This window comes from Suricata suricatta, chromosome 2 (assembly GCF_006229205.1).
Source record: "Suricata suricatta isolate VVHF042 chromosome 2, meerkat_22Aug2017_6uvM2_HiC, whole genome shotgun sequence".
NCBI classification, from domain to species: domain Eukaryota; kingdom Metazoa; phylum Chordata; class Mammalia; order Carnivora; family Herpestidae; genus Suricata; species Suricata suricatta.
This window is the reverse complement of record NC_043701.1, coordinates 19,462,891-19,477,620: the sequence shown is the minus strand read 5'-3', so window position 1 is coordinate 19,477,620 and position 14,730 is coordinate 19,462,891. Positions and strand designations below refer to the sequence as shown.

At 40.5% G+C, this 14,730-nt stretch overlaps 1 protein-coding gene and 2 long non-coding RNA genes across 5 annotated transcripts in view; 2 read left to right on the top strand and 1 right to left on the bottom strand.

The window, feature by feature from the left end:
• The window catches only part of CHCHD3 (coiled-coil-helix-coiled-coil-helix domain containing 3), a 267,194-nt gene that overhangs the window by 97,461 nt on the left and 155,003 nt on the right, over positions 1 to 14,730 (bottom strand). The window lies entirely within an intron of this gene.
• On the top strand, positions 1,345 to 2,893 carry LOC115278726. The gene is made up of 2 exons (XR_003903059.1): positions 1,345 to 1,531; positions 2,668 to 2,893. It is a non-coding gene; the product is annotated as an uncharacterized LOC115278726 (long non-coding RNA).
• Positions 5,554 to 14,075, top strand: LOC115278731. Its single transcript, XR_003903062.1, has 3 exons — positions 5,554 to 5,920; positions 12,231 to 12,364; positions 13,840 to 14,075. It is a non-coding gene; the product is annotated as an uncharacterized LOC115278731 (long non-coding RNA).

Here is a 14,730-nt window from a genome sequence, read left to right as displayed (position 1 = left end):
TCCCTCCCACTCAATTTTTGACAGTACCCACCATGGTTCTTAAAAACACTTGCACTGAATGTTTCTTTTGTTCACATATAGTGCACAGTAAGACTTTTTAAAAAACACACAAAAAAGTAATAGATATTCCATTATAGTTATTCAGGAAACACTAAGGAATTCAATACTACAAATATATTGCTTGACCCTACTGAGGACTACATATACCAACAAATTTAATTTTGAGAAGAAACATAAGTAAGGGATGTATAGTAATATCCTCATTCACTTTTCTAAGATGTAATCTTTGAAAAAATTTAAAGCAACATGTGAAAAGGTCAGATATGCCCACTAAAAGGAACTACCTTCAAAGACCCAAAAACACCAAACTACAGTCTAACATCACAAGTCTTTCCCTAGACAGCCAACAGAATCAATAGTTTGTGATCCACTGGGGAGAATAAGAAAGCAAGACATACGGCCACAACGCGTGACCAGCACATTGCTTTGAAACAGTTAATGTGATGCTGGGAGGGAAAGTCACACAATATGAATCCTGAAACTCAAATAAGCCTGGAATACATTGACTAAACTAATAGCTACCAAGGATGGAGAGGCACACTCAACTTATAAAAAAGCAGTAAACCAAGTGCAAGGAAATAAAACTTCTATGTATAACTCTGTAAGAGAGAATCACTGTAAATGAACACATAAAAACAAAGAGGATTACAACATTATTTGTTGTTATAGAATTATTTCTTAGGAAAAAAATGAGTATCAAAGATTTCTCCTCATCTCTTGTGTGCTATTATTCCTCTCAGTACAAGAAATGTGCACTGATTCGTTTTCAGATCCTGTTGGATTTGGGATAACATGATTGGGCTTGAAAACATGACAGAACTTAAGTAGATCATTATGGAAAACTAGAGTGCTCCATATGCAAGAGAAACAAAGAAAATAAGGAAATCAAGTTTTCCTTAAGAAACCCAACACATAAATATTTCAATGTTTTAAACTCAGTGGTGATAGCTAGTTTCAAAATGAAGTACCATATATTAGCTTCCTTAAGACTTGCTTCATATCAGAAAGGATTTGAAGGTACTATGACTAAGAATATAATAAGATCAACAGAAGGAAAAACTGAGATTATGGATAAGACATATTGTGGTGGTGGGAACTTTACCTTCCCACGTTCATTCCTAGGTAACTCTTCATACAGAAAGCTTCTGGGCACAGTAGTTCAGTCTTCTCAGGCTTGGTTGCTCCTGAGGACTGAAATGTGGCAGGGGGTGCGTGGTATTGAGAACCCAGTGACATCACAATCACTTAGCTCTGAGGCTGTACTTTTACTTTGGACATCAAGTACATGGCATGTTAAGGAAAGATTTGGGACTATAGGCAAGCGCATACATTTTAAATGACAAAGTACTTTGAAATGCCGGTGTTCAATTTCAATAGCTCAAGGGAGAAAACAAAGCAGGTACCTGCTCAATTTTCCATGGGATGATACTAAGAAGCAAGAAATTATTAGGACTGAGAAAAAGCAACAACTGTAAGTCAATGCACGTAGGAAATCCCTATAATTATATTTCCTATCATTCTAAATCTTGTAACAAATCTGACACACATATAATGGGCGGAGAATGATTTAGTCTTTCACAATAATATGGATAATCTATCTAATAACTCATATAGGCAAATAGCAGAGAAAAGAGCTTTTATTCCTTGTCAAAACTATACAGAACGCAAAATATATAGGAACCTAATAAAATTATATGCTGACATAAAACAAAGAGAGAACTGAAATATCCAACAGGGCCAACCCATAAACTTGTAAGGTAATAATACAGTTAGAAGCTGTAGAACATGATCATGCCATGTATTCAATTAGCTGAATATTAGACTTCGTTTATAAATGAGAATTTACATAGGGTTCACTGAGCCTTTATCAAGTGGCATTAATAAACAAAGAATTATTTGTTCTCAAAATGCTGTATTCCGAACCACAGTAGATGACCTTCAAAAGGGTAACTAATCCAAGTGAACTTGAATGATGCCCAACCTATTATCAACTTTAGCACACTTTTCAATGACTACCTAGAGGCTATGAGCTATGAGGAAACCCCAGCCTGAAATGTTAAACTGCACTTATATCCACTAAGTAAGTTGATACAGACCAGGGCTTCCAAGAGACTTCTTAATCTTAAATCCGGAACTCATATCCAAGCCCCAGGGCACGATCAGTCCATTTGTTTCTGTTTTGTCTTCCTGAGAAGAGAAAAGTTTCAAGACCTCTGGTCTCTGTTTCAGCTTTTTCATGCTGATGATGTACTGAAAACAGCCTACTTGATGAATCCTCTTCCACTTTGGGGCATATCTGTTTATATTCTTGAAAAAGCCAGCAAAGTGGTTTTTGAAATTAAAAAGGAAAGCCAACAATGAGAGAAGAGAGGATTTTGTTAGGTACATAAATTTAGAATAGAAAACAACCTAGTATTGGTTGGCTTTAAATGTTTCCCGTTCTCTCCTAGTATGTGTGCAGAACATGGTATTTAACAAAAGCAGCACAGGTAAGTGCTAGATGAAGTAAAAAAAAAAAAAAAAAAAAAAACTTTACAAGCTTTCTTCTATAGCTTTAGAGAGGAAAAATAAATTTTTATTTACAAATTTACTTCTCCGATTTTCTAGTTTCAGAACTTACTACCACTGTGACATAGTAGGAAGTCTACTTGATGGGGAGCCAGGAAATCCAGATACCCATTTCAACTCTGCTAAATCACAATGGCCACGCCAGGCCTCATCCATGTTTTAAAATCCTTCTCTTACATTACTTCCTTCATGTAGCTTTTCCCAAGTCATACTGTCGCTGCCTCTCCCACGTTTGCACCTAATAAAACTTTCAGCGGGTCTCTTATGGCACTTGTTTTTTGTTTTCTTAAGACTTTAAAGTTCTCTACACACAATGTGGAGCTTGAACTCACAACCCTGAGATTAAGAGTCACATGTTCCACTGACTGAACTAGACAGGCGCCCCTTATAACCCCTGTTTTTTACTTTATCTTGTATCACGTACGTTTACTTAGCCACTGTCCCTCTCGCAACTGTAAACCCTCCTCTCTGTCTAGGAAGAGATTTACTCCTCTGTGGATCTCTGGCTCAACCTAGTTCTGGAGCTTCCACAAAGGAAACTACTCAGGCTATCGTAGCTCAAATGAAAATAAAAGTGCACAGAAATGAAGAGACTGTAGGAAGTAAGTAGACACAACTTCTTGGGAGCAATTCTGTCACAGCATCTGTGATTTACTTCAAAATGCACAGCATGACTTATGTGCCCATGTTCCTTAGGTAAAACTCTGAACCAGGTGCTGCCTGTATGCTACCTAAGACCACACAGCACAGGAGCAGTCAGCAAGTATTCTTAATGGAAGTGCAAAATCGGAAGCTGAACAGGTAGAGACGGCCACTATAAGGGCTTCACACATGAATGCCTTGATCAATAATGATGTTTTGCTAGTCAGCAGAATATGTGGTGGAAATGAGATTTTACTAATGAAAATAGTTCATTAGCTAGCATGATAAATGTCAGATTTAGGTTCTTTATAGTTAGTGAAATGAACACTCAAAAAGACACAAGAGTTACTTAGTGGAAGGACAGGCCTACATCTGCGGTGTGACCAGTTGTGAGAATAAAGCCCACAACTCTAACTTTCGAGATGGTGCCTTAGGCTTAATAACTTAACAGTCTTGTATCCGGCCATTGGTTGAAGACAGAGTCTCACTTTTGGCACTAATGCATTTTGGGCCAGATATTTCTTTGTTGTGGAGAGCTGCCCTGTGCATTTCTTTTTTTTTTTTTTTTAAATAAATGGAAAAGCATCATCTTATTATTCTTATTGTAAACATTTGATGCCAAAGAAACAAAGTTAACTTTACAAACTCAGAATGTTTGCAAGTACATGAAATTTCCATTTTATTGTGGTTTTCTATACACTGGCTCAAATGCGTTTCTCTACAACTACTTCAGCATAGCTCTATTGGAATTCTTTCAGTCATCCTTAACATATGACTCTACCAAATAGTTAAATCTAAATCTAAAATAAACATGTAACATTTTAATTAACTATTAGATGAACGGGGTAAGAAATAAAGAAATCATGTAATGGTTGAGACTGTTAATTTAAGAAATAAATGAATGCAAACATGCATCAAGCCTAAAAGACCATCTGAATCAAATTCGGCAACAGAATAGAATACAATGCTCCAGAAGACCAAGTTCTATAAGTAAATAGAACCCTATGTCACAGAATCATTAGTAAGCTTAGAACCTTTAAGGATAAGAATGATCACCAAAAGAGGGAAAGGCAGTTTATGAAAGGGGCCATTTTCAAGAAAACTACTGGGCTCAGAGCAGGAAGAAGCTTCTATTATCAAATCCAGCTGCAGAACAGATGGGCATTATAAACCACTAAGTGTTACTATCACAAGTAAGAGCAGCGTAGGCTTAACTCCAGACTGCATCTGACAGGGTCCAGAGCGGAAAGGAGCAAGGTGCAGTTACACCTTATTCTACCTTGTGGGGAGCAATACTTCCATTTCCAGGTACTTAAGTATAATCCTGTTTTACCATGGAGCTTTAAAACTCTCAGAAGCAAGCAATCTAGCACAGAGATGCTGCTTAAGCCATACTGTTTGTGCCAAGGTGCTTGGTGGCCCTGATCTAACGCCTAAGTTGGACAACAACATGGAAGCAATTACTGCACAACTTCTGAGTTCCTTTTCTTTCTATTAACTTGTGTTTGTTCAATTTAAACTTAGATTTAATGCGGACACTACTGGGACCAATTGGCTGGAGTCAACCTGTCCTCTTACAATCTATTTCACATTTGGAGCTGGAAAAAAAACTCCAGAGAATATCCAGCTCCTTTTGTAGGAAACAAGCATGCTCCAAGTTCCATGTTATCTGAGGGAATTTTCAAGGTCTGAGGGAGAGTTGGGTCTGGGGCCTTGGCCTCATGACAAGGACATCATTCAATGACTGGATTTCTTCTCATTTTGGCCTGACCTTAAGGGAAGACAATGTACAAGTGCCTAGTCAACAATTTGTAGTTTTTTTCAACCCTACTCAACATAAAGAGATTTTTAAGATTTGCTGTAAGGTTAATGCAGAATATTCTAAAAATGTCTTCCAAACCACCAACATGCCGAGTCAGCTGAGGTCCAGCGGGATGCAGACGCAGAGACAGAATCAGAAGTACAAGAGATGTACTGGGGGCAGGAGAAAGGAGAGAGGGAGCAGGAGCGGCCGAGCGAGCCTCTGACCATGCTCTAGGTCGGATACCTGGGGTGCGAGACGAGGCTGGAAGGAGACAACTGCGTAGCTCTGAGAAAGGCTCTGAAAAGGCCAGGAGGCCCAGGGAGAAGACTGACCATTAGAGGAATCCTGAGGCAAGCAAGATGGCGGAGCTCCAGAGCCACCGCCCTGCACTAAACTAGCCTGGCCAGAGCACGGCCTAGAGATGTACCCTGCACTGCGTTCCAGAGTGGCAGCCGCTTGAGGCTTGCAGCCAACTGCGCCCTTGGCAGCACGTTCTCTCTGAGAGAGAGGGCACGCCGAAGGGCACACTCCCATGGCAGCCACAAAACCTGATTTGCAAATTAACGCAGAATACATGATGACGAAAACCAACTTTAAGGAGATCTTAAAACTTCAGCTTCCAGTTCAAACAAAGCAAACCAGCAAACAAGAGTGAGTTCATATCTGTTTGTATATATCAGTTCCCTTCGGAATTGCTCCACTTATGCAGGCGAGGCTGCCGTATTTCCAGGTGGAGCTAAGGGATAGCATTTGATCCAGAAATCCTGCATAGCAAGAGAAGCAACGAAACAGTCATCAGACAACTAAAGCTTCAATTCCAGTTTGGCTGCTAACTCATGATCTTGGGTAAGTTCCTTAACCTCTTGGGTCCTGTTTCCTTTTCTGTAAAATTAAGGGAATGGTCTAAATAACATCTAAGATCCCTCTAACATTCACATTTTATGCATTGCATTTACCACGACAATTCTGCTGCTATTCAGTCTCAATCTACTCTCCAGCTAGTCCAGAGGAAATTCACTGAATGCATATGTTCTGCTACCAAATTGCTAGGATGCTACAAGTACACATTAACAACATCTGGAAATAACTGTGTGTATGTGACACCTGGCTGCCAGGGGCAGACGTTCCGTGGCAGCCGTGACGCTCCTCCTCTGGCCTGACGTGGCACCGATGGTGGGCGTCCGGCTCCTGGAGAAGTGATACGGCCTCTCCCTGCTCTCCGTCCCTCAGCAATATTCGCAGGCCTGCTTCTTGAACCTAATGCTATCTGTCACATTCAAACAGGTAGCAGTGACTATAAAATGGGCCCCTTTCTAAAATAAGTTCAGCTCACTGCTGCTCACCAAATCACACTAGCTCTCATTTTCTACCAACAAAAATCACTAAGTGCAGAAAATAACTGGGTATCCATCTCTCATTTATAATGCTTTAAACATGATGGTGCGATGGATTTTCATCACATGCACTTTTAATTTATGCAAATACGACGACTCACTGAAGGAGGGGACAGAGGAATTTAAGCAGCTCACAGGGTTCTCCCTACCCTGTCTGGAAGCATGGGACACATGGGATAGCCTGCACACTCTCAGCTGCACCCTTGGCCACACCCTTGGCATACCTCATTTCCTGCCCAGTGAATGGAATTCTAGTGATTCAAGGTAACAGAGTTTTCATTCAAAAACCCATAAATAAAAGCCAACATTTTATCTAGTGCTCAACTAAAGAAATCTCGTTGACTCAATAACAGAAGAAAAACAGCATGGCTGGACTCTAAAGAATAAAATTGAACAAAAGAAACTTTTGCCTCAGACATGGGTTTGGTTTTGGGGTTTGAGGTTTTTTGGTTTGTCTTTTTTTTTTTTTTTTAGTCTTACTGAGATGTAATTGCCAAATAATATTCCCATGCTAATTTTAAGACTAAATCCTTAAGTAACATGTGACTCCACTGTATTCCTAGAAAAACTGGAATTTGAAAAGTATTACAAGGATAAAAATTATTTTTAAAACATCCCACGCAATGGCCCCTAGTAATGTAAGGATGAAGAAGTCCTCAGCCCTCTGTACAATTCCTCAGCTTACTTGACCACGGAAAAGACATTAAGCTATGAGATCAGGGAACAACAAATGATAAACTCAAGCTTCAACAAAGCAAAAATGGAAAGAAGTCTCACAGAGGAGGAATGGAAAGAAGAAAATGCACCCAAACCATGAATCATCCAAATGGAAAGCAACAGAGCAGACCAGAGAATGTAAATAAGCCACTTCTATTCCTGGATCAAGCTGGCTGAACAGGGATGAAAAGACAGCCATCATCTGCCCATGGTGGAACCACATCGAATCACACCTTTTCTCATTCTCTGAGCTCGGCTAGCTTAGATTTAGCATTGTTCTCATCCCTGTTTGTACACTGGTGTGGCAGCACCATAATAATCCAGAATCCCTTGGTACACTGGGGGGAGGGAGGGGGGCTTTTCCTCCAACATTTGCTGAGTCAGTTGCCAAAAGCCAATTCAGGAATGGGCAAAACCAAAATGTCCACTTCCAATTCTTAATATCCTTTACTATTTTTTAAGGCCTAAAATTATATAGTCACATTAGGAAGCCTCCGTCCACAGCAATGTGAAGTAAGGAGCACAGTTTTATACCCACTCTTTAAAAAATTGTCATTATTATTACAGTTAAGGAAACGGTTGCAGGCAAGAGCCTTGCCTGAAATCCACAGCTGGAAGAGGTGTCTCGTGAAGACAGAATTTCTGATTCTCCCTCTACTACTACTACATACTACAGCTCACCAGGCAGATACTTCTATAGGTTTGGACCCAAGAATGAAAAGCAATTTTTTGGTTTTGACTTGCTTTTGCCTGCTGGGAAGTCAGAATATTATTAACTATTTGACATGATATCCTGCCTGCCTTACAGTTCTGGCTATCTTATTATATATTATCTTTCTGGCTTAAAAATCATCCTCCTGTGAGTATGCTTTTCATTCATTCATCATTTGATGAGATGGGCCAAAAAGCCCCTAGCAGCTGTTCTGACTGAGGAGCTAAGTGGTTAGAATATAGCCCCCCCACACAAAAATTACCCCTACCCTCAAGCCTCTTAAACCAAGTGCAAGTATAATGTAAGTAAAAGGATGATCTTGATGACATACCATGAATGACATGTGATGCCATACGTATCAGCTATCAAAAACACTCAGACAAAAAGAGAAAGGATCGTATACATTGAAGCAAAAATGTGCCGTAGATACCAAGGTCTTCAGATGTTAAAGCACTAATTCTGGGACAGCCCTACTCACATAAGATCATAAAGCTAGTTAGTCATGAGTTAAAAACAGAATACAGGTTATCTTTCTTGACTCACATTTAGAGTTGACATACTAAACAGTATCTCAAAAACACCTGCCTGTGAATAAGAAAAAAGAGTCCAAAGATAAAAACTCTTGCTAAACCAAACATGACATCGCTGCTTGCCCCTTCTACCACCCACCATGCACGTACACGATAAAAAGGTACGCATCTGCATGGGTGCTCGTCTACAGAGCTGCTGAGGCGTGTTCACAATCTGGGATGAGCACTGAAGAAGTGGACAAAGATATTACAGACCACAAATCAAAAGAGGTGCATGAAAACATATTCAATGGAAATAACAGACATATATGTTAGGCATAAATACCAACGTGTGTAAGTCATTTAGTATGGCAAATGAAATATTTTGCCAAGACCTCAGGCTTGATTCTTTAAAATTTAACAGTATTAGCCAGCTCTTCTATTTTAAAATGCTGGATGTTTTGTGATCCTTGCCACGTTACCTTGCACAGAATATTCCAGGCTCAGTAAAGAATTAGTGCTTTTTCCTAACAGAACTAAAAAAGCAGCCTGTTTGCTATGAAAAATGGCTACTACCTGCTATTAATCTGAGGCTGAAAACAAGCAGTGTAATGACACTTAGCAAGTTAACACCACCTCCCCTATCCTCAAAGAAGAGCAAAAGTGACATATCATAATCTTCCCAAAAAATTTACTGAAAGTTCTGAGATACGGATTTATATTTTACTAATAATAAACTGCAAATGATATGTGAGATTATTAAAACCAGATACTGTGTCCCTGCGGTGTGACAAGCCTGGTTTCAGCGCTGAAGGAACTCCCTCCCAAGTCCCTCTCTCTTGTTCCTTTATTCTTTTTATCTGGTGTCAGATGAATACAAGCAGTAATGATGACAGGATCAAGGAAGAGCTGACAACTGGCGGAATATTTGTAAAAAGACTGCGTAACTGATCTTTGCAACAAGCTATATTTGTCTGCTGGTGTTTTCTGGCTCCTGAGGCAGTCTGCGTCCTCAAGAGCTGAAATGTAACATAAAGCAGTTAATTTGTGTATTCTCCAAAATGATTTCTGGAACACTTGGGAGAACTTTTGCAATTTGGCTGGTAGGAAAAAACTGGTCACCAACTTACTCAGCTCTAAGTAAGCATATAACCATGATCTAAACAGAATACACAACACATCATGACAGCCCCTAAAGGCCTTGGGGCCACTGTGAACATGTCTGTTCCTATACCCAAACCCCACACACCTACAAAAATGTTAACGTAAATGCTAAAAAATAATGTACCCACCTGGACAACAAAATCAACCTAACGTATCTATTCATTTATTCAACAAGCACTCAGTGAAACCTATTTTATGAAGATCCTCCAACACTGCGCTAGACATGGTAGAATACGATATAGCCAAATACATCTCAGTGACCATAAACCACAAGCCTAAACCTCCAATCTGCATAGAGCTATAAAAGCAGCAACAATCCATTCTTGTCTACTGACACTGTGTTCTTCAAGAATTCACAAACTGGGGTAAAGGGCAGGCGTGGGTTGTATAAACAACCAACCATAATAAAAGGTAATATACGGTAAGGACAGTCAACACTGCACAGAAAATAAAGGATTCAATCAGCTGGACTAAGACTTGAAAGCTCCACAAGTAGGATTTCGATGGGCAGAGACAGAGTCAAAGGCCACTGCAAGAAAGGGGACAGTAATCAAAGGTACACAGGAGAGAAGACAGGAGGCCTCGGCACATACAGCAGTTAAGAGGGAATTACGGTGGGAGGGTCAGAAAGTAAGAGGGAACTGGTCTGCAGGAAGACGTAACTGCCTGGCTAAGAGGTCGGACTTCATCCTGCAGGCCATGGGGGGCCTCCAAAGGTTTTGGAGTGGGATAAAAATGGTATTTTAGGAAGATTAATCTTGGTGTATAGGATGGATTAGAAAGAGGGGAGAATGCCAGTGGGGAAACCATTAAGGGGGCTGTTGAAAGGATCCAGGTGTGAGATAATAGAGGCCTACATGTGCTAAATGGCAGTTATGTTTCCACCAGCACTTTCTAAATACCATCTAAAGTAAATATATAAATTCCAGAGAGAGGACAGTGGATCACAAAAATTGAAAGAGCAAACCATTCTCCAAAACACAGGGGAAACACGCAAGTGTGAACACAATGCATCCCCCCAGCCATGCCATGGAAGATCTCCAGACAGAAATAACCACTGAAACCGTGTGATCTGGAGAGAGGCCACGGATCTATCTGATGTCAAACACACCATTATAAAATAAAATTAACCAGCGAGGAAAATATAATTAATGAAAGAGGATGAAATTGGAACATGTAACCATGAGATACTAGGCATTGTTTTCTTTAACCACCGGTAGGAGTCAAAGGTTAAAAATCTGGGGCTTAAGAGAATTTTGCTGACATCACCTGGGAAAATACAACTGAGAGCATTCCCCAGGTCCAGCTCAACATAAGTGCCAATGTCCTTCCATTAAGATGTTCAGATTCACTACAGTCCAACACTAAATTTCGGGTCCTTTATCCTGAACCAAAGACTACTACATAGAATCCATTACTTTTAGAAAAAGCATGATGGCTCTAGATGAAGTTTTAGATACCCTAATTTTAATATTTGCTCAGACAGCTCACCAAGATATTGATTTCCATATCACTTTTAAAATGTGAGCGAAGGAAACCTGTATTCCATTCTTAATTCGTGATTTAACTAGGTTTCTGATCTTAAAACCATTTTTTAAAATGGTTTCTATGGCAGGGTCAAGGAGCTAAAACCCTAGACCCTCCTCCAATGAATTTCAATAGATGGCTAAGTAGGTCAGGAGTGAAAGGGCTTGTCCTGCGTGCTGGGTCCAGAACATGCTTGATCTCTTAGGCATCTGTGGACACTTCAACAGAGCAGAAAACAAACCAAAAGGAGAACCACTTTTAATAACAAAGATTAATAAAAGCTGATAGTTGCACAGCACTCAAGAGTTTAAAAAGTTCTTTCATCTTTATTACATCATTTAATTCTCAAAACAATGCTAGGACTAAATTAAATTCTCTACACAATGCCTAGAAAACAGCATAGCACAAAGGTAGTAAAATAAACCCTGAGAAAATTATCACTCCAATTTTATAGAGCATACTAAGGGTCACAGAAATGAAAAGAAATGGTCAAGTTACATAACCAATAAATGGTCAAGACGTATAAATTACCTTTAACACCTTCTCTCCAAAGCCATGCCCAGGCTCTACTGACCATTCCGTTACGAACTCCCATGGCACTTGCAGCCAGCAGCCCCCAATTCATTCAGCAGAAGTTATGAAAAAACTTCTGTGTATGAGGTATCGTACAGAGCATTGTTGCTTAGGGGTGTATTGGTCAGATTTCTCCAGAGACACAGAACCAAGAGGATATGTGGAGAGATACATATAAGAAGAGATTTATTATAGGAATTGGTTTGCACGGTTACAGAAGCCAGGAAGTCCCACAGTCTGCCATCTGCAAACTGGAGAACCAGGAAAGCTGGCTGATTATTCAACCCGGATCTGTAGGCCTAAGAATCAGAGGAGCTGAGGGCATAACAACCAGTTTGAGGCCATTGGTTTCAGTCCTGGAGTCCAAAGGCCCAAGAACCAGGAGCTTCAACGTTCAAGGGCAGGAGAATTGGATGTCCCTGATGAGGAGACAGAATTCACCCTTCCTTTTTCTTTCGGTTCCATTCAGGATCCCGACAGATTGGATAATGCCTGCCCACATCAGTGAGGACAGATCTCTTTACTCAGTGTATTAAATCAAATATGTTCATCTCTTCCAGAAAACACGCTCACAGGTGCACTCAGCTCAGAAACGATGCGTTACCAGTTAGTTACCTGGGTATCCTTTAGACCAGACAAGCCGACACTTAATATTAACCATCAGAGGCTGGAACGAGAATGAGAAAATAATCAGGTATGGGTTTTCCTCTGAAAAACTCCCCGTGCTTTAATAAAATCATCTTTTTGCAACAAAAGGAGAGAGAGAGAGAGAGAGAGAGAGAGAGAGGGAGAAGGAGGGAGGGAGGGAGGGAGGGAGGGAGGGAACAAGCATACAAATAACTATAAAAATAAAAGTAAAATTTGTAGACTGTGACTCCTCAGGGGCAGGGTGTATGTCTTCTGATCACTGCATGAACAGAGCCTAGCAGGTACCTAAGAGAAGGCCATGGAGCTTGGAGGATGGATGATGAGGTTTCCTCGTACGCTTACCTACATTGTTCAGGTTGCTGACAGACACGGAGCAGGTTAACTGAATGCACACTCTTTATTCCTCAACTTTCTTATTGATGAGATTTCAAAGGGAGTATTTTTGAGAAACAAAGATGAGGAAGAAAAAGTGTATTCCTGAAATACCTCTTTGTAGATCTCTCTTCCAATTTCATACTGTGCATTTTTCTAGGTGTCATTTTCTCCACCTCTTTTCTTCTAAGAGATAGGCCTAAGCGGTTTCCATTTCCTTTAATCCAATGTGACACTCTCTACTTTATCACATGAAACATAGCAGTGCATTCTGATCAGTAAAGAGCTAACAATTACATGCTTCCAAGACACCTCTCCAGGACACCTCTCCAGGATGGCAGACAGAAGCCAGTGTGTCACCACCTTCCTCCCATGCCCATGGCAGACATCACTCGGCCATCAATGCCCTTCACTCGTGGAGTCTACAGGGGGCTGCAGAACTTCCTCAACTCAGTGCTCTAGGCAGGCAGTCCAATCAACTGGATGGAGTTAGCTGACAGTTTGCCAGAGCACTATCCTGGCTGTCAGATACGCTTCAGGTCCAAGAAAAAGGAGAAGAAAGATGTCCAGAATACTAAGAGGAGTAAAGGAGAATAATTAAGGTGCAAGAGGTGCAATCATAGATTAGACCCCAAAAGAAGCACACGCCACGCTGAACCATAATCAAGAGTAAAAGGGCCTGAAGACAGTGGACAGAAAGGCTGGAGGAGATGGGAGCTGCACTAACACACAACAGTGACCCCGGAGCCCCGGGAGCATGCCCAGTCCCTAAACGAGCACATCTAAGTAGAAACAGGTAGAAAGAAAGCAGGCCGCACTCTGGGAATCAGGGACTGATGGGGACAATATGGGAAGAGGTCCCAGCCAGGAAGTGATCAAAAGATGACTTGCCACCACTATCCAAACAAAACTAGAGGCCACCACAGAGCATCACTTGGGTGATGTCACCTTCAAGCAGAGAGCAGCAGAGACTACCTTCAGATCACATGGGTAGAAAGGACGGGGGCTGTTTATATGGTGTCCTGGTGTGCCCAGCAACCACCAGAGTGCAAAGGAGTCACGGCAGACACTAGCAAGAGACCCCAAAGGGCCCAGGGAACCCAAAGGTGTGGACAGCTCAAATTATTTTCATTTGCCTTCTTCCCATAGATGTCCTGTGAGAAACCAAAAGTTTGCTGTGGAGATGCACAAAAAGTGACATGGAAAAATAAAACTCGTGTGCACTACTGCATTCAAAACAAAACTCTCCTACCTCCTGATTTAGTGCCTTTGAACTGACCTCACAGGACTGAGTTTTGGCTCTCCATACTCTTCTTTTCTAAACTTTTCTAAACCACTTCCCCAGCAGGTTAAATGTTTAAAACCATAAACTATACAGCAGAACACTTTGGGCATGAGTGAGTTTTTACTTATAAATCCAATCTGACAAAAGAAATATACAAGCAACATGAGTAAACTAATAATTGAACATTGGGTCCTCCCATGTCCTTTTTATTCCCTTTCCCCCTCAGTTACTGCTAATCTTTTCTTTGGTAACAGAAAAAAGTCAATTACATCAGCCAAACTAGAAACCTTCCCACTCATAACTCTTCTTCACCTTCTACATGCAACTAATCACAATATCCTATCAATTAGTAGTTCGTGCACCACCCTTAGGACTTCTTTGATATTAATTTACCACCATTAAGACCTATTGCTATCGACTCGATATTTTTCTTTAAACTAACTCACTTTTAAAAGTTGAATAATTGTAAAACTTTATATAACTACCATAATTAGAAAACCAGATTCAACGGTCATCAACAGAAGAAAATAGAGAAAATACAAGGAAAACAATTTCTGGTTAGAAATTATTGCCCAACCCAGGATTCTGAGCTGTAGACATGTTCCATTCTCTATGTTAAAAAGGCAGATTAAGCATGCTAGTGTTTAAAGACAAAGTATCACCAATGATGGTGGCAGTAAATTGCGGGAGTTACTTATATGTAATCCGCAGCCAGAACTGCTGGGTTAATTCCTCCACCTACTGGCTATGTGATA